This window comes from Siphateles boraxobius, unplaced genomic scaffold (genome assembly GCF_051911475.1).
Source record: "Siphateles boraxobius isolate OS27281-9 unplaced genomic scaffold, OSU_SipBor_1 63, whole genome shotgun sequence".
NCBI classification, from domain to species: Eukaryota; Metazoa; Chordata; class Actinopteri; order Cypriniformes; family Leuciscidae; genus Siphateles; species Siphateles boraxobius.
In genome coordinates, this window is record NW_027509190.1 from 3,444,888 (window position 1) to 3,468,095 (window position 23,208).

General features: G+C 40.7%; 3 non-coding genes across 3 annotated transcripts; all 3 read right to left on the minus strand.

Annotated features, from left to right (window-relative positions):
- Positions 1 to 16,156: 16,156 nt before the first annotated feature.
- trnah-gug (transfer RNA histidin (anticodon GUG)) lies at positions 16,157 to 16,228 on the minus strand. Its single transcript has one exon. It is a non-coding gene; the product is annotated as a tRNA-His (tRNA).
- A 224-nt stretch (positions 16,229 to 16,452) lies between these two features.
- On the minus strand, positions 16,453 to 16,534 carry trnas-aga (transfer RNA serine (anticodon AGA)). The gene has a single exon. It is a non-coding gene; the product is annotated as a tRNA-Ser (tRNA).
- Positions 16,535 to 16,656: 122 nt separating this feature from the next.
- trnak-uuu (transfer RNA lysine (anticodon UUU)) lies at positions 16,657 to 16,729 on the minus strand. The gene has a single exon. It is a non-coding gene; the product is annotated as a tRNA-Lys (tRNA).
- Positions 16,730 to 23,208: the final 6,479 nt, after the last annotated feature.

The following is a 23,208-nucleotide window of genomic DNA, read 5'->3' on the forward strand; positions in this document are numbered from 1 at the left end:
TAGAAAGGCATCTGATTAAACAAACAGCTTGAAAAGTTGACCATGAAAGAGCTAGAAGCTGATGTTTTGCTTTCAAAAGATAAGTCTGCTATTGGCTGTAATGAAACAGTTCGCTTATCTAAATCTGATGTGTGCTGTGGCTGAAAGTGCCAGTGCGACAGAGACTCAATCTGAGTGGAAATTTGTAATGTCTAGATTCCCTGACGTGGGCAAAAGACAACTGTAAAACTATGTTTATTTGAAAACACATGTAATTTCTGGCAAAGATGCCTTAAGCTGGGATAGAGTTAAAAGATGGTAGATAAAGTCTGATGTTAAAAGTTTTATGAAAATGCAGTGTACCAGTCCTGAATGCCTCAGAGTCTCTCTCTGATTCAATGTCAGCTAAAAGCTGTTATCTGAGCCTGTGTCATAAGTAAAGCACAGTGTTTAAGTTGAAAATCATAGACATGGAGAGGTTAAAAGAAATCATTGCCGTTCAGAGGGCAATTTGTATTTGTAAATGGATTTAAGTAAAACTGAATGACTTTAAAGAAGTCTTTAAAATAATAATACAGACCTTAAACGATAGAGGTGACATTTTGATTAGCGTATTTTAGGACCAGTAACAACTTTGTCTCATTTAGTCTCCACCATTCAGGACCGATGGCTCCGGCTACAGATGAAGTACACTGAATGTACGGTTGTGATCTAAATTCACTGAGTATAGTCTAAGTAGCTAGGTTGCTGCTTTTAAGATAGTTAATGGATTTAAGTGATTAAATACTGTTGTTATTAACCTGTCTCCCTGTGAACACTATTAGGCAATCGGAATGGCTCTGGTGACTCTTGAACGTGCCTTCCCTAAGCTCCAGAAAACAGCTGAGTTCTGTTGAAGAAAACTGATTGTATTGGGAAAGAGCGGTCACCAGTGTGTACGTGTGTACGAGTGGCTACTCAATGACGGGATGATCTTCCTGGCCAGGGGACAGCCCAACGCAGGGGGTCACGAAACATTGGGCAACTCCGGATGGAGGTTGTTATTTGTGAGAAAGGTATGAGAGTTGAGCGCTGATTACTGGAGGCCACCGGGGTCAGCAGAGCATTGAGAGGTGAGATGGGCTGTGAGGTTAAAATTAACTTTACGGCAGTCTGACCCAGAAATGTGAGTTCCTCTATACCACTCACCAGAAACCGCATTGATTGTATGGCTTGTTTTTCATTGTGACAAGTGTCTGCAACTATGCCAGGGGACGACACCCTGAAGAGAAGAAAATTAAAGATAAATGATTAGCGGGAGTGGACTTTCAAAAGCCAGCTGATTCCATGAGGTGATTGCCATTATTTGCTGCGGAGACAGTAACAAAACTTAATTATATGAGGGACATGATGTTGGTTGCCATATGGGCAAGTAAAATGTATAGAAGAGTTAATTTTGAGCTAATATGTTTATAACATAGTTTTAACTCCTGAAGGTCGTTAGGCATGGTGGTGGCTAAAGATGAAGACAGGCTTTTGTAGATTTGAGAAAAGTCTGGATAATAAAGCTGAATGGTAAAAGGTTAATGTAATACATTTAATATTACATTTTGTCTAAATTACAGTCTTAGGAGGCTGTTGAAAAGATTATTTGTTTATAGTGAGAGAGGCTGCTTGAGTGGAGGAAGGGATGGTAACTGTGTCTGTCTTTTTGTTATCGGCCTGCTAAAGAACAAAATAGTGATAATGAACCAAAACAACCCAGCTGACTTTTCTAAGAAATTGATCATGTAGGAAGAAACCATCCTGGATATACAGTCACGCAGTATGAGAGACAATCTAATCTTCTCCGGCATCCCTGAATCATCCACCGAGGACCCCGAAAAATCTGTTAAGGACTTCCTGATCAACCAGCTCAAACTTTCACCAGAGACTGTAGAGCACATCACTTTCCATCGCGTTCACCGTTTAGGACAGAAACACATCAACTCCACCCGTTCCCGCCCCATCATCGCCAAATTTGAACACTTCAAACAAAAAGTACTGGTACAGCGACAAGGACGACAGCTCAAAGGGACTCATTACGGACTCAACGATCAATATCCACAAGAAATCATCCGCAGACGTAAGCTACTTTTCCCCATCCGTAGGACAATGATCAATCAAGGTAAAAAAGCAATCATCACAGTGGACAAATTATATATTGATGGACAATTATTTAGAGACAAAGACACTACTCCCTGGCTTTACTAATAATTGAAAATAGCAATGTAACATTTCCAATCCGTTTATGCTCAATTTATAGTCAATTCATAATCTTCATATTCTTTCATTAACCCAATTGCACCACACACGCACATTGTATTCTAAATGCACCTAAATAGCCTTGCTCACTGTTTATATGTTCTGTATTTGTTGTTTATAGGTATCCCTGTTTTATTTGTCATTTGTTGTTATAGATTTACACACACACACACACACACACACACACACACACACACACACACTCAACCACATTCACATCCACACACACAGACTTATATTCACACAAGGTAACTATGAAATATACATTATAGGTTCATGCAATTGAAATTCATAACTTGGAATATTCGTGGTGTTGGTTCACAAACAAAAAAAAATAAAGTTTTAAATTACCTAAAAAATACACAAGCGGATATATGTCTAATACAGGAAACACACCTCTCTCAATATACACAGAACAGCTTAAAAACTACACATTTTAACCACTGTTTTTCCTCCCACTATAATTCAAAACAAAGAGGAGTATGCATCTTAATAAACAAAAAAATACAGTTTAACCACCATACAACCATTTCAGATCATGAAGGCCGTTTTATCATTATTAACATTTCAATCAATAATAATCCAATTACAATTGGCAACATTTATGGGCCAAACTCTGATGATTCCTCCTTCTTTGTAAATTTCTTCTCTTCTCTTTCAAACATTTCTAACGGTCCAATAATTATAGGGGGAGACTATAACACTGTAATCAATCCATCACTTGACAGGTCAAAACACACAGGAAAATCTGGGCAATCTTCCAAAACAATAAAACAGTTCATGAGTGATTTTGGTCTTTGCGATGGTTGGAGGCTACAACACCCACTTGCCAGAGAATACACCTTTTATTCTAATGTCCACCAAACCTACTCCCGCATTGATTTCTTTCTAACCAGTAATTCAATCATACCAAATATTTTAGAAACCAAAATACATCCGATCATTATTAGCGACCACTCTGCGGTAACTCTAACATGGAACCTATCTGCAATACAAAAGCACCCCACCAGATGGCGTTTTAATACATCACTCTTGAAAGATCCAGAATTTGACAGCTACTTCAAGAGAGAGTGGACATCCTTCCTTGAAATAAATGACTCTCCAAAGTCATCAGCATCGCTACTCTGGGAAACATGGAAAGTAGTTTTACGGGGGAAAATTATTTCATATTCAGTACATAAAAAAAAAAAGGACAGAGAAAGAGAAACCCAACTGGAAGAAAGAATAAAAGAATTAGAAATTTTACATGCAAATAATCAATCAGAAAGCATCTATAAAGAAATTAGAGAAAAAAAAATATTGCTCAATGAAATAATAAACAAAAGAAACCAGTTTCTGATTCACAGGCTCCGTCAAGAAACTTTTCACCATAGCAATAAATCCGGAAAATATTTAGCCAGTCAAATTAAAAGAAATAAAGAAAGAACAGCCATAACCTCCATCAGAAACTCGGCAGGGAAGCTAACCAACTCACCAGTTGAAATAAACAAGATATTTCAAGATTACTATACAAAATTATACTCATCTGATCTTGATCCAAACCAAGAAGACATAACCCAATTCCTCGATAACACCATTCTACCAAAACTCAACATGGAACAAATAAACACACTAGAATCACCAATCACTGAAAAAGAACTTCATTCCGCATTGAAAAGCATGCAAAATAATAAAGCACCAGGTCCGGATGGCTTCCCTGCTGAGTTCTATGAACATTTTTGGTCAACTTTATACCCACTATTTAGCAGAACAATAACAGACATAAAACATAACGCAAAATTCCCTTCCCACATGAATACAGCACTTATATCACTCATCCCTAAACCTAACAAAGACCACACCTTCACATCCAACTATCGTCCTATCTCACTTATGAATGTCGACATAAAAATTATTAGCAAAGCACTAGCCCATAGAATTGAACAAATTATACCGTATATAATCCATCCTGATCAGACCGGCTTCATAAAAGGTAGACATGCATCTAATAATACCCGCAGATTATACAACTTAATGCACTACTCATCAGTACAACAGAAAGATACTCTCATTACCACATTAGACGCCGAAAAAGCTTTCGATAGGGTCAACTGGAAATTTTTATTCAGCACGTTACAAAAATTCGGCTTTGGAGAGTCGTTTATTAACTGGATCAAGATTTTATACACATCACCATCGGCCACAGTAACAACGAACGGACTAACATCACAAAGCTTCACACTGCACAGGGGAACGAGGCAGGGATGTCCACTCTCTCCATCCCTATTCACCATTTTTATTGAACCTTTAGCAGCAGCTATCCGTCAAAACCCAGCAATCAAAGGTATTGAAACACCACAACAAACACATAAAATCTCACTCTATGCAGATGATATCCTACTATATATACAAGAACCCCTAACATCTACTCAAGAAATAATTAAAACAATTCAGTCCTTCTCAAAAATATCCGATTATGCAATAAACTGGAATAAATCTTCCACCCTCCCTTTACATAAAACCAAATGGGATGTGGCTCCCCAGCAATCACCAATACCTATTTGTCAAGATCACATCACTTACTTAGGCATTAAGATTTCCTCCAGACTGTCAGAGTTGGTAACACTCAACTTCACACCATTGCTAAAAAAAATAGAAGACGACTTGCTCAGATGGCTCAATCTCCCAATCTCCATAATCGGCAGGATAGCAGCAATAAAAATGACGATTTTACCGAAAATTAATTACCTATTCTCAATGATTCCAACCCACCCCACACTCACCTGGTTTAAATCACTAGACTCCATTATAACTCGCTTCTACTGGAAAAATAAAACGCCAAGGATAAAACTCACTACACTTCAAAAAAGTAAGGTTCAAGGAGGACTAGAAGCACCAAATTTCCAATATTACTCAATGGCTAACCAACTGCAATACATATACAAATGGATTCGCCCCACCCAATCTGATATTGTATGGCTAGATATAGAACAATCATTATGCAAAGAATTAAATATAGCTGACATACCATTCCTCACCAAATCAATTAAACATGTTTTAAGGCAGTAACTATAGCCACCACTCTGACAGCCTGGTGGAAATTTCACCAAATCACTAATTCTACATTAGCTCCATCTAACCTCACCCCACTGTGGAACAACCGTGACTTTATAAGCAATAAAAAAACATTGAACTTTCACACATGGGCGGAAAAGGGTATCACCCACATTAAGCATATTTTCAAATCTAACACATTTAGACCATTTCCGGAACTGGCCCAGGAGTATGGCATCGGGAACAACGAATTTTTAAAATACCTACAACTCAAATCTTCTGTTCTGACAAAAATAAACATCAGAGACACAAATTTAGAACTTCCACCGGCAATATCAGACTTGGTCAACATTTCCTCTCCAAAGAAACTTCTCTCTAAAATATACAAAATGATCTCAAATCAACTTCAGACCATATACTTACCAACAATAAAATGGGAAAACGATCTATCAATAGCCCCTGATGCCAACTTCTGGACCCAAATCTGTAAAAACATCTATCACATGTCCAAAAATTTGAATCTTCAGTTAATACAATACAAAATACTTCACAGAACGCATTACACGGGCAATAGATTAGCTAAAATGGGATTCACATCAGAAATTTGCACACATTGCAATCAAAATTCTACAGATACATACATTCATGCAACCTGGCACTGCACTCCAATCAAACACTTTTGGGAAGAGGTCACACAGGCACTATCAACTATAGTTGGCTGCCACATCCCAATGTCGCCTTCCCTTTGCTTGCTGGGGGACCTCACAATAATAACTGATAAAACCATAAACTCTAAAATACTCCTCACAGCTCTAGCCATCGCCAAGAAAACTATCCTCATGAACTGGAAAACCAGAAATAAATTACACATTAACATCTGGAAAAATCTTATAACAGACTTCATGGCAATGGAACTCGCATCTCCCCTTCATAATAACACATCTGAAACTAATCCCTGCCGTCCAACACTTTCTGACCTCTTACAGCTATGAATCCTTTCTCTGTTTTCAACTCTGACTTCTCTCACCTTCTTACTCAACCCACGAATATTCATATTAGTTGTTTAAACTTGTTTCTGTCATCATTGTTATTGCTATCTTTACTGTTACTGTTATGATTACTAATTTCACTTTTTTTTTTTTTTTTTCATTGTTGTAACTACTGTTGTTGCTGTCTTTTGCTCTTACCGTTATGATCACCACTGCCATCATCATTGTCATTTATTATTATTATTAATATTATTATTATTATTATCATCATCAATATTGCCATTGTCAATGCTGTTTTAGAATTAGATATCATTGTCATCACTAGTGCAATAACTTCCCCCTTATCTCTTCATGGGTTTTTAATGCACCACAACATAGAATAAAAAAAAAAAAAAAAAAAAAAGAAGGATTAAGGATATATGGAAAAACCTCACAAACACCAAGGCAGGCTAGACAGGCGAGAAGTGGTTTCAACGGGACAGCATCTCTGTCCCAATTTGAGACACTCTCGCACTGTACTCCCTATTTTAATGCACCTTAGACATTGCACATAACACACATAACACACAAAAAAAAAAAAATTAAAAATTAAAAAAAAAAATAGGAAAAGATATGGACTGATGAGATGAGGGGGAAGGTTATATTATATTATCTTATATTATATTATCTTATTATGTCGTATTTTATGCAGGATTGACAATGGCAATTATTACATAGGAGGAAGGATGGAAGTAAAAAATCTACCAACACAATATTGGCAATATGGTGGTAGTGGGAAGTGGGATGGTGATGGTAATAACAATGGTAATACATAATAAACGGTTACTTTGTTTACGCATACACACACATACACATAACCACACTCACACCCGCACACATACACACTTAAACACTTAAATCACTCTTGTCACTGCTGGAAGTATGGATTTACAAGATTGCTCACTACTGCACTATGTTGGTTTGTTTGTATGTATGCCTGATTGTTAAATAAAAAAAAAATAAAAATAAAAAAAAAAAAAGAAAGAGAGTAGGGAAAAAAGAAAGCATAATAGAGACCCCAACCCCATATGCACCATCCTATGACTTGACTGGTAAACAGCTCCCACTAGTGACTGGAACAGTGGCTATAAAAGGCAAAGTGAATTTTGAAAATGAGAAGGAAGAAGAAATAAAGGTGAATCAGGACTGTAGAGGAGCAGACATGAGTGACCCTCTAATTTTATCAAGATGGGATGCTGATTTATAGCCGAATTGACCTCATTTCGTAATTGATGAACTTCGCACTTTGTGAACATTATCAGAGAAAAACAGACTGTGGAATGTCTCAACTGACAAATCAGAATCAAGCATTTCAGAAAGCTGTGTAATAAGCAATAACGTATTCTAAACCGTAACATTCTGAATTTCTGAAAAGCTTTTGTGAAACAATGTATGCATTTATTACCAAATTTTTTAAATCCTTTTTTTGGCAGACATATAAAAGGTTGCAAGTTTCAAAATGAGACGTCTGAAAACAATGTATACATTTAATGTATGTTATATACAAATACATGTGGAATAGAGAATAGTTCAAAAGATTTATTATTTCAGAAGTGCAGTCGTTCATCATAGGAATAGATTTCATATTACTGAAGTGAATTTAGGAAGCTGAAATCCAACTCACCATGAAGACACTGTGGTGTTGTTTATAGTAACTAGCACCAAGTTGGTCTGGGGCTGTATTCACAAAGAATTTTAAGGCTAAAAGTAGCTCCTAACTGGCGAATTTAGTAGCAACTCCTAAAGATAATGGGCGTGTCACTCCTAACTTTAGGACTCCTAATTTTTTTCACTAAAAGTAATTCACAAAGCATTTTAGCCCTAAAAGTAGCACCTAAGTCTGGGACAGCTTAAAAGAAGTAGGGAGGACTCCTAACTCACTAAGACCTATTAGACAGATTTAACAGAAACTCGGCAGGGAAGCTAACCAACTCACCAGTTGAAATAAACAAGATATTTCAAGATTACTATACAAAATTATACTCATCTGATCTTGATCCAAACCAAGAAGACATAACCCAATTCCTCGATAACACCATTCTACCAAAACTCAACATGGAACAAATAAACACACTAGAATCACCAATCACTGAAAAAGAACTTCATTCCGCATTGAAAAGCATGCAAAATAATAAAGCACCAGGTCCGGATGGCTTCCCTGCTGAGTTCTATGAACATTTTTGGTCAACTTTATACCCACTATTTAGCAGAACAATAACAGACATAAAACATAACGCAAAATTCCCTTCCCACATGAATACAGCACTTATATCACTCATCCCTAAACCTAACAAAGACCACACCTTCACATCCAACTATCGTCCTATCTCACTTATGAATGTCGACATAAAAATTATTAGCAAAGCACTAGCCCATAGAATTGAACAAATTATACCGTATATAATCCATCCTGATCAGACCGGCTTCATAAAAGGTAGACATGCATCTAATAATACCCGCAGATTATACAACTTAATGCACTACTCATCAGTACAACAGAAAGATACTCTCATTACCACATTAGACGCCGAAAAAGCTTTCGATAGGGTCAACTGGAAATTTTTATTCACCACGTTACAAAAATTCGGCTTTGGAGAGTCGTTTATTAACTGGATCAAGATTTTATACACATCACCATCGGCCACAGTAACAACGAACGGACTAACATCACAAAGCTTCACACTGCACAGGGGAACGAGGCAGGGATGTCCACTCTCTCCATCCCTATTCACCATTTTTATTGAACCTTTAGCAGCAGCTATCCGTCAAAACCCAGCAATCAAAGGTATTGAAACACCACAACAAACACATAAAATCTCACTCTATGCAGATGATATCCTACTATATATACAAGAACCCCTAACATCTACTCAAGAAATAATTAAAACAATTCAGTCCTTCTCAAAAATATCCGATTATGCAATAAACTGGAATAAATCTTCCACCCTCCCTTTACATAAAACCAAATGGGATGTGGCTCCCCAGCAATCACCAATACCTATTTGTCAAGATCACATCACTTACTTAGGCATTAAGATTTCCTCCAGACTGTCAGAGTTGGTAACACTCAACTTCACACCATTGCTAAAAAAAATAGAAGACGACTTGCTCAGATGGCTCAATCTCCCAATCTCCATAATCGGCAGGATAGCAGCAATAAAAATGACGATTTTACCGAAAATTAATTACCTATTCTCAATGATTCCAACCCACCCCACACTCACCTGGTTTAAATCACTAGACTCCATTATAACTCGCTTCTACTGGAAAAATAAAACGCCAAGGATAAAACTCACTACACTTCAAAAAAGTAAGGTTCAAGGAGGACTAGAAGCACCAAATTTCCAATATTACTCAATGGCTAACCAACTGCAATACATATACAAATGGATTCGCCCCACCCAATCTGATATTGTATGGCTAGATATAGAACAATCATTATGCAAAGAATTAAATATAGCTGACATACCATTCCTCACCAAATCAATTAAACAACACACATGTTTTAAGGCAGTAACTATAGCCACCACTCTGACAGCCTGGTGGAAATTTCACCAAATCACTAATTCTACATTAGCTCCATCTAACCTCACCCCACTGTGGAACAACCGTGACTTTATAAGCAATAAAAAAACATTGAACTTTCACACATGGGCGGAAAAGGGTATCACCCACATTAAGCATATTTTCAAATCTAACACATTTAGACCATTTCCGGAACTGGCCCAGGAGTATGGCATCGGGAACAACGAATTTTTAAAATACCTACAACTCAAATCTTCTGTTCTGACAAAAATAAACATCAGAGACACAAATTTAGAACTTCCACCGGCAATATCAGACTTGGTCAACATTTCCTCTCCAAAGAAACTTCTCTCTAAAATATACAAAATGATCTCAAATCAACTTCAGACCATATACTTACCAACAATAAAATGGGAAAACGATCTATCAATAGCCCCTGATGCCAACTTCTGGACCCAAATCTGTAAAAACATCTATCACATGTCCAAAAATTCGAATCTTCAGTTAATACAATACAAAATACTTCACAGAACGCATTACACGGGCAATAGATTAGCTAAAATGGGATTCACATCAGAAATTTGCACACATTGCAATCAAAATTCTACAGATACATACATTCATGCAACCTGGCACTGCACTCCAATCAAACACTTTTGGGAAGAGGTCACACAGGCACTATCAACTATAGTTGGCTGCCACATCCCAATGTCGCCTTCCCTTTGCTTGCTGGGGGACCTCACAATAATAACTGATAAAACCATAAACTCTAAAATACTCCTCACAGCTCTAGCCATCGCCAAGAAAACTATCCTCATGAACTGGAAAACCAGAAATAAATTACACATTAACATCTGGAAAAATCTTATAACAGACTTCATGGCAATGGAACTCGCATCTCCCCTTCATAATAACACATCTGAAACTGATCCCTGCCGTCCAACACTTTCTGACCTCTTACAGCTATGAATCCTTTCTCTGTTTTCAACTCTGACTTCTCTCACCTTCTTACTCAACCCACGAATATTCATATTAGTTGTTTAAACTTGTTTCTGTCATCATTGTTATTGCTATCTTTACTGTTACTGTTATGATTACTAATTTCACTTTTTTTTTTTTTTTTTTTTCATTGTTGTAACTACTGTTGTTGCTGTCTTTTGCTCTTACCGTTATGATCACCACTGCCATCATCATTGTCATTTATTATTATTATTAATATTATTATTATTATTATCATCATCAATATTGCCATTGTCAATGCTGTTTTAGAATTAGATATCATTGTCATCACTAGTGCAATAACTTCCCCCTTATCTCTTCATGGGTTTTTAATGCACCACAACATAGAATAAAAAAAAAAAAAAAAAAAAAAAAAAAAAAAAAAGAAGGATTAAGGATATATGGAAAAACCTCACAAACACCAAGGCAGGCTAGACAGGCGAGAAGTGGTTTCAACGGGACAGCATCTCTGTCCCAATTTGAGACACTCTCGCACTGTACTCCCTATTTTAATGCACCTTAGACATTGCACATAACACACATAACAAAAAAAAAAAAAAAAAAATTAAAAATAAAAAAAAAAATAGGAAAAGATATGGACTGATGAGATGAGGGGGAAGGTTATATTATATTATCTTATATTATATTATCTTATTATGTCGTATTTTATGCAGGATTGACAATGGCAATTATTACATAGGAGGAAGGATGGAAGTAAAAAATCTACCAACACAATATTGGCAATATGGTGGTAGTGGGAAGTGGGATGGTGATGGTAATAACAATGGTAATACATAATAAACGGTTACTTTGTTTACGCATACACACACATACACATAACCACACTCACACCCGCACACATACACACTTAAACACTTAAATCACTCTTGTCACTGCTGGAAGTATGGATTTACAAGATTGCTCACTACTGCACTATGTTGGTTTGTTTGTATGTATGCCTGATTGTTAAATAAAAAAAAAAAAAATAAAAAAAAAAATAAATTAAAAAAAAAAAAAAAAAAAAAAAAGAAATTGATCATGAACAGACATGCTTTGTAACTGGTTAAGAGACCATGTAAAATTAGGTAAAAGCTACAGTAAAATGTGAAGTTTAAAATCTTAATTAAAATTTAAATCTTTTTAGAGATGATATAATGAAAAGCGAACATTAAAAATGAACAGTTAAAATATGTGTCTAATATGAGTGTGTGTGATGGTGACTGCACTCTATGTCTTGTATGTGTTAGTTTGGGGTACGAATACTGCGTCTGAATAGTGTGTATATTGTGTCATTAACCTCTGGAATGAGGGTTTTATCATTACAGATGGGTTAAGGCAAATGACAAGTTTTAAGGAAGCTAATAGTTTTGAGTCAATCTGATGACAAGATGATGCAGAAAATGGGACGAGCTTTAAATGGATTAGTTATCCAGCTCTGTCTGCTACTGGTAATTATGAATCAATCTATGGATTAAAAGCATTTATGTAAATTGGATTTGTGAAGTTGTAGAGAGATGTCCATCATGGGTTGAGATAAACTAAAATGTTATAGATTTGCAGGCAATAACAAAGTGACATATTGGCTAAGTCAATATCAAATTATCCAGAGAGTCCTACACATTTATGAATATTGTGAACAAAAGGGGGACAATGTTGTTTGACTGACATTGACCAAGTCTGTACAGCAACCTGACCTGACAGAAACAATTGAAACAGAAACAATGTTTGTAGATGACGGGATTAAGAGACCAAACAACAGGCCTGAAAAGCAGGATACACTGTAAGACTGAGGGGCGTTGCCCTCCAAATTCTCTGATAAGAAGATGTGTTTGTGGCTTTAAGTCATATTTTTGTTTCAGAGGCAGAGAAAGATGTCTGGAGGAATTTTGGCTTTGGGACAACGTTTGGGTTAGTGTTGATGGCAAACTTTATCCAAACACCATTATGTTAGATTGATGCACGAGATGATTCATGCATCAAAAGGGGGGATGGTAACAATTTTGATAACAATTGACAAAATTTGGTTTATTAAGGGACGGTATATGTTGGGAGGACAAGGGGCTTAATAGGGTAAAAGCCTGGCAAGAAGCCATTCTTCTCCCTAACAAAATTGCTGTCTGTAAGTGTGCCGCACACGCTGATAACAAAATTGCAGGACTGTTTCAACAGGAGACGCCAGGGCAGATGCAGCAGCGAAGGCCGTGGCAGCACAGCAGACAAAAGAAACTACGTGTACTTTACTATCTGAAAATAACCTCGACATTTGTTTTTCTTTACAGAGCATGCAGACTTTTGATGCAGGGCAGAATGTGCCCAATAAAATAATGGTTATGGATGAATTTGACTAACTATCCTGGCCTAGATTGTTATTGTGGCAGAAAGAAACAAGGCCACACCTGCGCAGCGCTTAACTTAAGATTTTCCTTTTGCAGAATGTCAGGAAGGATTGCAGAAAACAGAACTAATTCTGTTCCAAATGTATAAATATTGTGTTGTGGACATGAGCAAAGTGGGTTGAGTGTTTTTCAGGGTAAAAGGACCCCGAGTGCTATTAAGTGAGCAAGAAATTATCCGGAGATAATGTTTCAGGTTGTTGATTCCACAGATCACACCAAAGGGGACGAGCGGCAAGACAAGCGGTCACTAACAAAACTTAAGGTCTCCATTCACAGGTGAAAGCAGGCAAGAAATGGTTCACTCCAGTAGGGGTACATCGTGATCTAAGGGGCAAATCTGGTAATGATCAGAAAACGGTTGGAGAGTGGGACACCTGCGTCCAAGCCTCTCACCTTAGACTACACAGACAGGCCTCAACAATCAAATATGAGGACAACGTGAGGGGTCAAAGGCTCGTGCTAGTAACAGCCTCCCTCACCGGCGAGGGAAAGACTACGGCAACGACTCGCAAAGAGTCACCCTGGTGAAGAGGGAATGTCCATGGGGCAAACGAGATGAACAACACACCCGGAGGAAGATGCATGAACTAATGGTTTGAGTTTAGCAAAAGAATCTGTTTTTGTGATGATTTTGATGATTTTATTTGATTGAATACAAATAGGGCTTAGATCAAATGATTTGATTGGTTAAGGATTCATTAGAAAATATTTCAGGTAAATTATAGGGATTATTATTGAAGAAACTTGATTAGGCTTTCCATTAAGGGTAAGAAAGGCCGATCATGGGAGAATGTGTATGGTAATAAGCTAAAAGATGGTCCGTAATGGAAATATTAGAGTTAATTTTGAACAACTACATTGGTTAAAAGAATGGATAAAAAATATAAAACCTTTTCAGGATAGATTTTATTAAATATGGTGTTAAAAGTTAAGAAAATATGGTTAGGAAAATGGAGGCGATGTATGGAAATGGGCGTGGACTGATGGTAAATGGATACGATTGGTTAATCTTTGGGGGGTTGGGGGTACTGTACTACCAATTTCAGCGACAGGATTATCAATATTGTTATGTTTACCATGCATTATAATGTGTCTCCAGCTCAGTACAGAGACTGGTTAAAGCTGGGAGTCTGTTCAATTGGATGAACAAAATATGATGATGCAAGTAGTGGGAGCTACTGTGACATGTGTTAAATTGTATGGTTTCCTTTTCTTTTTCTTTCTTTCTATGAATGTTTTTGATATGAACAGAAGGTTAAAAGCTGTGGTTATCCGCTATGTGATGACGTACAAGGAGAGGGGTCGAAATGAGGGATTTTATTCTACTTTTATTTCTTTGTATTTCTTAGCCTGTTGAAATGCCATGTGGGTTTCAAGATTTGTAATGGTAACCAGAGATGAAGAGTATAAGTGATGATATGACTTAAAATTTGTTCTATTATTTTTATTATTATGATTGGGTAATCTGAATGATAAAAAGGGGGGAATTGTTGTGGAAATTTTAATATTCATTGATCCCAAACAGGTATCATAAGAGAAAGAACCTATTCAATGTATAAAAGTATATGTGTGTACGTGCTTGTGCGTGACGTTTCAGGAACATATGGGACAGGACCTCTGACCTTAGGGACGGTCAGATTTGGCCAGTTTATTTCAGTACCAGTTTGTGTCTTTAAGTAGCAGTAAGGACCTTATCTGAGTGGGTGAAAGGTACAGCGGGTGAGGAGGAACCTTGAAAACAGTATAAAGGCTGTCTCATATCTTCCTGTTGTGTGTCACTCTCTTGCACAGCGTAACTTCTGTGTACTAGACTGAACCTATTCTTGCAAGAATAAATACTTTTCTTTTTATTAATTTGACTCTGAGTGTCTCTTACGCAGTGATGATGTTTAACAGAATTTTTGCCACAACAGTAGCATGTACAATAAATGACAAGAATCTGGAAAACAACTAATGCAATATCTCTGGTTTACCATGGAATCATGCGTAGATTTGCTACCAAGCTTGGAGGCTTGCAAATATTAATGTTAACAGAAAGTGTTTGCTAACTTAATGCAAAATAATATTGCTGATATCTACATTTAGATTTTGGTTAAACCTTATGGTACCAATCCCATGCATGACATATCTCAATTTTATTAAAGTAAAATAACAACTGGAAAATATAAGGTAGCATGCACAATAAATGACTAGAAGCTGGAAAACATGACTTATGCAATAAGGCTGGTTTATCATGGAAACAAATAGATTTTGTTTTACCATTCATGTATGTTCATGTTAGCTGTGCTATCAGACATACAAGCTATAGTTACATCTGCTGGGTGACATGGAAGCTGTATTTAGGGTCACATCTCTCTCTCTCTTTAAAGATCTGTGCTATATAATATGTATGATCAAGTGGCAAACAGCAACGAGGCTTTTGTTGACCACTTGGACAAAATCTGTTTCTGTTTTTTTTATTTTTTATATTTATTATATTTTTGTTATATTTTTGTTATACACACACACATATATATGATATGTGTGTGTGTATTGGGGGGGCGCCAAAATTGTTGCTGCATACCCCTCTAACACTGGGTAGTTGCGCCCCTGTTTGTAGCAAATAGCAAGCCCGCGGCACTCTAGGTAACAGCCAGCGAGTGTACTGACACCTAGCGATTAGAAAATATACACGCACCATATTCTCTCTGAAGCAAGATTCTTCCGAAATAAATAGGAGCGTTTCGTTTTCAATCTTTTCTCTAAGGGTTCGAACCTGAGAGCTCGTGCTTTCAAAGAAGGTCCCAGTTTCAATTCACTCGAACATCCAGAGCACATCAAGGGCACGCGCCGTGCACAAAAAGAGAAGTCTGAAGGACGGGGTGAGGAGAGGTGGTGACATGGAGCTCAATTTCAATGGCACCCAGAAAATCTTGCCGTGACCCGGATTCGAACCGGGGTTGCTGCGGCCACAACGCAGAGTACTAACCACTATACGATCACGGCGAGCTACCAGTCTACCTGACGTGTCCTTGAATACAATGGGGTCTTGTCATCTTTAGCTTGCAGACAAAACTGTTTCTTACCAACATAACCCTTTTCAAGGGTAATCCTGTAACAGTGACTCTGGAGAAGAAGTCACTGAAAAGAAAAGGATTCTGTTTTTCCTTTTATAAAGTTTAAGCTAGGCCTCCAGAAGGTTACAAACTAAAGCAGGCGCATGCTGTCAACGTAGTCGGTAGGATTCGAACCTGCGCGGGGAGACCTCAATGGATTTCTAGTCCATCGCCTTAACCACTCGGCCACGACTACAAGCTGGCTGAAAGGGGCATGTCGTTTGTCGATTGGTGCCTTGCAGCGTCGCTGCCGGAGGCCAGTGTAGATCAGCAAGAACTCAACAACAAAACGTACCGCTCCACAAAAAGACGCTCGTTCGCCCGAACAGGGACTTGAACCCTGGACCCTCAGATTAAAAGTCTGATGCTCTACCGACTGAGCTATCCAGGCTCTTGCTCGAGAAGTGTGCGTGCTGCGTCGGAACGCACAGCAAAATGAATCGTATTGGCGCAGAAAAAAGAGTGTCCTCCAATGCATTGCGTTTCCTTCTTCGAAGATTCAGAATGGCCGTCAAAACGTCTGCTATGTCAAAATATATTTGCAAATTAGTGGGAATGCAGCCTAGTAGACGGATGATAATAGTAATTAAAGGAAAATAATTCTAGGAAAAAGAACAAAAACTCACTGCTACTTGTCTGGAAAGCCTCTTCACACGCTTCAATGCTGTTGACTTGCCGCGCTCCTATCGTTATTGTAAACTTGTGTCAAAGGCGCAGTTGTTTGTAGCAAATAGCAAGCCCGCGGCACTCTAGGTAACAGCCAGCGAGTGTACTGACACCTAGCGATTAGAAAATATACACGCACCATATTCTCTCTGAAGCAAGATTCTTCCGAAATAAATAGGAGCGTTTCGTTTTCAGTCTTTTCTCTTAAGGATTCGAACCTGAGAGCTCGTGCTTTCAAAGAAGGTCCCAGTTTCAATTCACTCGAACATCCAGAGCACATCAAGGGCATGCGCCGTGCACAAATAGAGAAGTCTGAAGGACGGGTGGTGACATGGAGCTCAATTTCAATGGCACCCAGAACATCTTGCCGTGATCCGGATTCGAACCGGGGTTGCTGCGGCCACAACGCAGAGTACTAACCACTATACGATCACGGCGAGCTACAGGTCTACCCGACGTGTCCCTGAATACAAAGGGGCCTTGTCATCTTTAGCTTGCAGACAAAACTGTTTCTTACCAACATAACTCTTTTCAAGGGTAATCCTGTAACAGTGACTTTTTTTCCTTTTATAAAGTTTAAGCTAGGCCTCCAGAAGGTTACAAACTAAAGCAGGCGCATGCTGTCAACGTAGTCGGTAGTCGTAGTAGTCAACGTACACTCTTCCTCCAGTCATCCAGGGTCAGTCCTGAGGCTGGACAGTACCACCGCCCCTTCAGCTGGGTGTGTCCAGTTCTTTTATTTTTGTCCTGGCCACACCCCTTGCAGGTGTAGTGGTAACTTTCTTTTGTCAGTCTCTTCCGTGGCGGTTCCCCCCTTGACGCTAGGTCCTCCTCCTCCTGGGCAGCTTTATTCAGCCTCCAGGCACGTTGCCTTGGCTGGGATGGAAGGCACTCTGGAGGAGCTTGCTGCAATGGAGGAGCATGGGTATATGGAGGAGCATGCAGATATGGAGGCGCATGCGGATATGGAGGAGTATGGGTAAATGGAGGAGCATGGGTAAATGGAGGAGCATGGGTAAATGGAGGAGCATCGGTAAATGGAGGAGAATACGGAAATGGAGGAGCATGCAGAAATGGAGGAGCTTGCTGGAATGGAGGAGCATGCAGAAATGGAGGAGCTTGCTGGAATGGAGGAGCTGGCCCAAATTTTGGAGGGAACTGGGGAGGTGGAGATGGCGGAGAGAACACAGGCTTACTTGCTGCTAGAGTGCGCTGGCGGGGGAAAGCTTCCCCCTCGTGGTTTTCAGGCTCCTCAAATGTCATCGCTTCATGTGCATGTTGCACAGGGGCAGCTGGAAGTGTGTTCATTGCAGGGAGAGGCTCCTTGGCCAGGTGCAGCTGTTTGGGAAGTACAGTGCCTTGCAGCAGCATGTCCCTGTCCTTCCTTTTATCCCTCCTAAGCAGCCTACAAGACAAACATTAATTATTTTATACATGTAAGCCTATCCTCCCTCTCTAAGGTTATTACATACTTTCTAACAAGCATGCAGGTGGAGGTTTTTCTTGAGGTTAAATCTTTATATACTGTCTTGACTGTATGGGAAAGGTAAATGAAATAACACATACCATGAAGAGACTGTGGTGTTGTTAACCGGCACCAGAACCAGGTTTGTCTGGTCCAGGACAACCCTGCTGTCCTCCAGCAGCTGTCTGATGTGGCTGTAGACGCTGACAATGGACTGAGGGATGGGCATGGTTTTCCCCTTTGTGTCCTTTGGCCTGTTGCGTGACTGCTCAAACTCTTTGGCAAGTCTGAGGCAAACACACTCACTGACCCTGTATACTTCGGGGTCCTGGCTGCTTGGCCGTGAGTCATGTTTTGTCTGTGGGAGAGAAGGATGATATGATCTGGACTGTGAACAAGGATGTAAAGTGATGAACCACCAAGTTACAATGTCAATAGGGATTGCAATAAAATAATTTACACTTAATAAATACTTTTCACAGTGACACGTGCTGTCTCTTAATCAATGATTTGTATTGAACCAAAATGATAGCAAATTGTGGTCAAGCACCTCTCTGCCGCCTGCTGTCCAGGAGCAGAGCCACTCGGCTTCCTGGGTGCTCTCCACGGTCCTCCTGACGCACATGCTTTTTTCCTTAGCCTTCTGGGTGTACCTGAACGGTGAAAGAGACATCCATATGCTTCATTCATTCCATGGAATTTATGTTTAATTTTGGTGTACAAAATAATTACTATTTTGTACTTTGAAGGTTTCTTGTCCATGGCATGGAGAGCTGTGTACAGGTGGACTATGTCCGCCTCCTCCTTGGCTGACAAGGCGGTGATGGTACGATTCAAGCCAACTAAGTAGGCTGCAAGGGCATCAACTGCCTCCCATCCCACAACGCCCCTCGAGTCACATTGGCTGGTCTGAAAAGTGATAAGTGAAGAAAAAAAAACAAGCAAATAAATGTAAACTCTTGTTTCTAATATGTGAGTAATGCTGATTTTACATTCATGTATGTTATTAAAATGTAACCACATTAACTGCAGTTAAATATTGTGTTTTTGAGTAAGGTGTTACAGAAAGTGTTATTGACCTCTGTGACGAGGGGTCCGGGTTCAGTGTCACCCGCCACGGCACTTGGGGGATCACCAGCCCCTATCTCCGCTGACTGGCAGACAATGTCAAGCATGCTGATGGTGTCATCTGGCTCATCCTCCTCCTCAAGCACCTACGAGGGGATTTCAGAGACCTGCAATGGAGCCAGCAGGTCACCTCTGTTGGTCTGGGCCAATAAATATTCCACTGCCATGCGCTCGCCTGTAACCAGTATAAAACACAAAGATGAAGAAAGCACATACATACACACATCCATCTCCTACATGAATAGCACAATCTTCGCACCCAAGAAATGCATGTCCTCTGAGTAGGGGGGTGCCTAAGAAAAAGAGGAGGAGGGCATGTAATACTCTGGTCAACCAGTGTTGCTCTGAGATCTCTCTTACCAGTAGGTTTTCCGGGTGGGGTGATCTCTGGCACCAGAGCACAACCATGGACACGCTGGCTTAAGTTATTAAGGTGGGACATCAAGCGAACATTAAAGCTTCTTAGGGTTGAGGCCCCCTCCACATCTACTGCCTCCTTGGCCCGGCCCATGTTCCATCTTGATGCCCCCTCCAGCATGTACATTTGCATGTGTACAGCATTGCACTGCCAGCCTAAGAAACAAAATACTCTGTTTTTTATTGTTCATTATTATCAACCATTATTGTAAAGTGAATACATATGAATACCCGACAGTGGAAATTGTGTTATTTTGAATAATTACAACACATAACAGAAAATAACATTTAAAAAATACATACAATACAGTATGTCTTGATGCAAATGTACCTGGAATAAAAGCACACTGATGTCGGTGAAAACTCTCCAGGGAGGAGGACCCCCTACCACACCTAAGGATGTCCAGCTCTTTGCCGCCCTTCTGGAGTGTCCGCACCTTTGTGTACAGTGCAACACCTGCAGGGTCTTGGAGGCACTCCAGGTGCTTCTGCTGCACTTACCACACATGGCGCATGCTGTCATGGCTCACCAGACGCAGCCCTGTGGTGTCTGTCAGCTCCCACACTGATTCCAGCAGCCCTGAAAGCATGCTCCTTATCTCCTCTACTCCACGCGTCCTCCTCCTGCAGTGTCTCTTTAGTTCCCCTGGGCTGATGGTGGCCACGAGCTGTTCTTCAGTGGGAGCATGTCCGCTGTGGCTGCTCTTCCACTCCGCTCTCTTGGCGTCCTTCAGGCGTTGCACATCCTCCTGGTCCCATTCAAAAATGCAGGAGGAAAGCTTGGCACAAAAGGTGCCATAGAGAGGGTGGTGTTCTGTAGTGAGCCCTCAGTTAAAGCGTCTCATGAAATGGAAGCTGTCTAAGCGCACTGCAGACTTCCATGGGTGAAAGAGCTTAGCCACTGAAGACACACCTCTGAAAAACAACCATTCTTAATAACATAGACCACAACACCTGTACTTACACCATGATTAAGTAAACTCTGTGTGTGTGTGTGTGTGTGTGTGTGTGTGTGTGTGTGTGTGTGTGTGTGTGTGTGTGTGTGTGTGTGTGTGTGTGTGTGTGAGAGAGAGAGAGAGAGAGAGAGAGAGAGAGACAGAGAGTGTGTGTGTGTGTGAGAGAGAGAGAGAGAGAGAGAGAGAGAGAGAGTGAGTGAGAGTGAGAGAGTGAGTGAGAGTGAGAGAGAGTGAGTGAGAGAGAGAGAGTGAGAGAGAGTGAGTGAGAGAGAGTGAGTGAGTGTGAGAGTGAGTGAGTGAGTGAGTGAGTGAGTGAGTGAGTGAGTGAGAGTGAGTGAGAGAGTGAGAAAGTTTTTCACCCACCTGACTGGCTGCAGCAATCCCGGTCGACATAGATGACCTCAGGTTCAGCTTGGCCCGCATTCTTGTACCGAGTGACGATGCCTTGGCACAACTCTTCCAACCCTGCACCTTCACCCGTCGTCAGAACAGAGTTCAACACCTGGCCAAACTCATTGCCGATGTTTGACATCCATGCAGCACTGTCCCCGCTCCCGCCAGCCAGCTTTTTGGTGATCTTTAAAACAAACACAAGCAATGTCCAATTTCCAATTTCCTGTTTTGTTGTAATTATACATGTTCTATTTGATATACTTTTTTACTGTTGAAACCCTAACCTTCTTTGTTGAATCCATTTTAAGAATTCTACCATAGGTAGAAGTGATCACTCCCTTCATCTCATCCACATGGCTGAGGATTTCGTTGGAGTGGACCGTCTCGAACCATTGAGCAAGTGGAAGGGGCCTGAAGGGTGGTGGAGGAAGATATACAGCTGCAGAGGGGACGAAGGTAGCCATCTTCATGTGATGCTCACAGTCTGAGAGGTAGCGGATAGTCTGCCGTGCCCACTCTTTGCTGTGCGCTTCCTCTATTGCAGACTGGAGGTAGGAGGAACTGTTACCACTGGTCCTTGGCTTCAGGAAAGTCATACATTTCCTGTCCAGAGCCAGCTGTGTTGTGAGGGCAGCGGGGAACAGGCTCCTGTGTGCCACATCCACCTGAGAGAGTATATCCTGGCTCCATGGACAGACTGGCTGAGAGCACTTGCTGCAACGTGGATAGTCCCCTCCCACTAGGTAATAGCGGCTATCTACATCAATCACCTCCCTGACCTTTCTGTAGATCCCTGAGCTGTTCATTTTACGGGAACATTGTGGGCATTTTAAAGGAATCCCCCACATCCTCATTGGTGCCCAGATGAACATCCTCTGCCGGTAGTACCACCCAGGCTCAGGAGGAGATGGTTTGGGCTCCAGTGAGGGGTGAAACCAGCAGGCTTGGATTTTTGGTGTCAGCTGGCCTGTAGGCTCATATAGGCATTTGTCAATCCACACCTGATCTGCTTCCTGTACTACTCTCCGAAACTGCTCAGGAAGAAAACCTTTCCAATTGTTTGAAGTTGGTTTTGGTTTTGAAGTTGGTAAAGTTGCAGTGTGGTGTGGCATGGCAGAGCTACTTAACGGAGGGAGCAGAGATGGCGTTGTCTGTGATGGTAGCACTTTTGTGGTGGTAGTGCTTTTGTAGTGCTTTGGTGGTAGCTTTTGCGGTCATGGCATTATGAATGCTGCATAGTGAACCAGTTGGATATGGTTCAAAAGACCAACAGTACCCTGCACCTTGGCCCCACAGGTGTCACACATCTCCTCCGTGTGGTGGTCAGACAGGTGCTCTGAAAATTTCTCTGCCTCCACAAGCTGGTTGCACTTGTACCACTGCACTCCCTGTCCTGCCACTGATGCTCCTGTGTCTGTGTCTCCTCTCCCTGCCTCTGTGTCTCCTCTCCCTGCCTCTGTGTCTCCTCTCCCTGTCTCTGTGTTATCTCGGACTCTCCCTGCCTTTGTGTTGTCTCGGACTCTCCCTGCCTTTGTGTCTCCTCTCCCTGCCTCTGTGTTGTCTCGGACTCTCCCTGCCTCCGTGTCGTCTCGGACTCTCCCTGCCTCCCTGTCGTCTCGGACTCTCCCTGCCTCCGTGTCGTCTCGGACTCTCCCTGCCTCCGTGTCGTCTCGGACTCTCCCTGCCTCGGTGTTGTCTCGGACTCTCCCTGCCTCCATGTCGTCTCGGACTCTCCCTGCCTCCGTGTTGTCTCGGACTCTCCCTGCCTCCGTGTCGCCTCGGACTCTCCCTACCTCCGTGTTGTCTCGGACTCTCCCTGCCTCCGTGTCGTCTCGGACTCTCCCT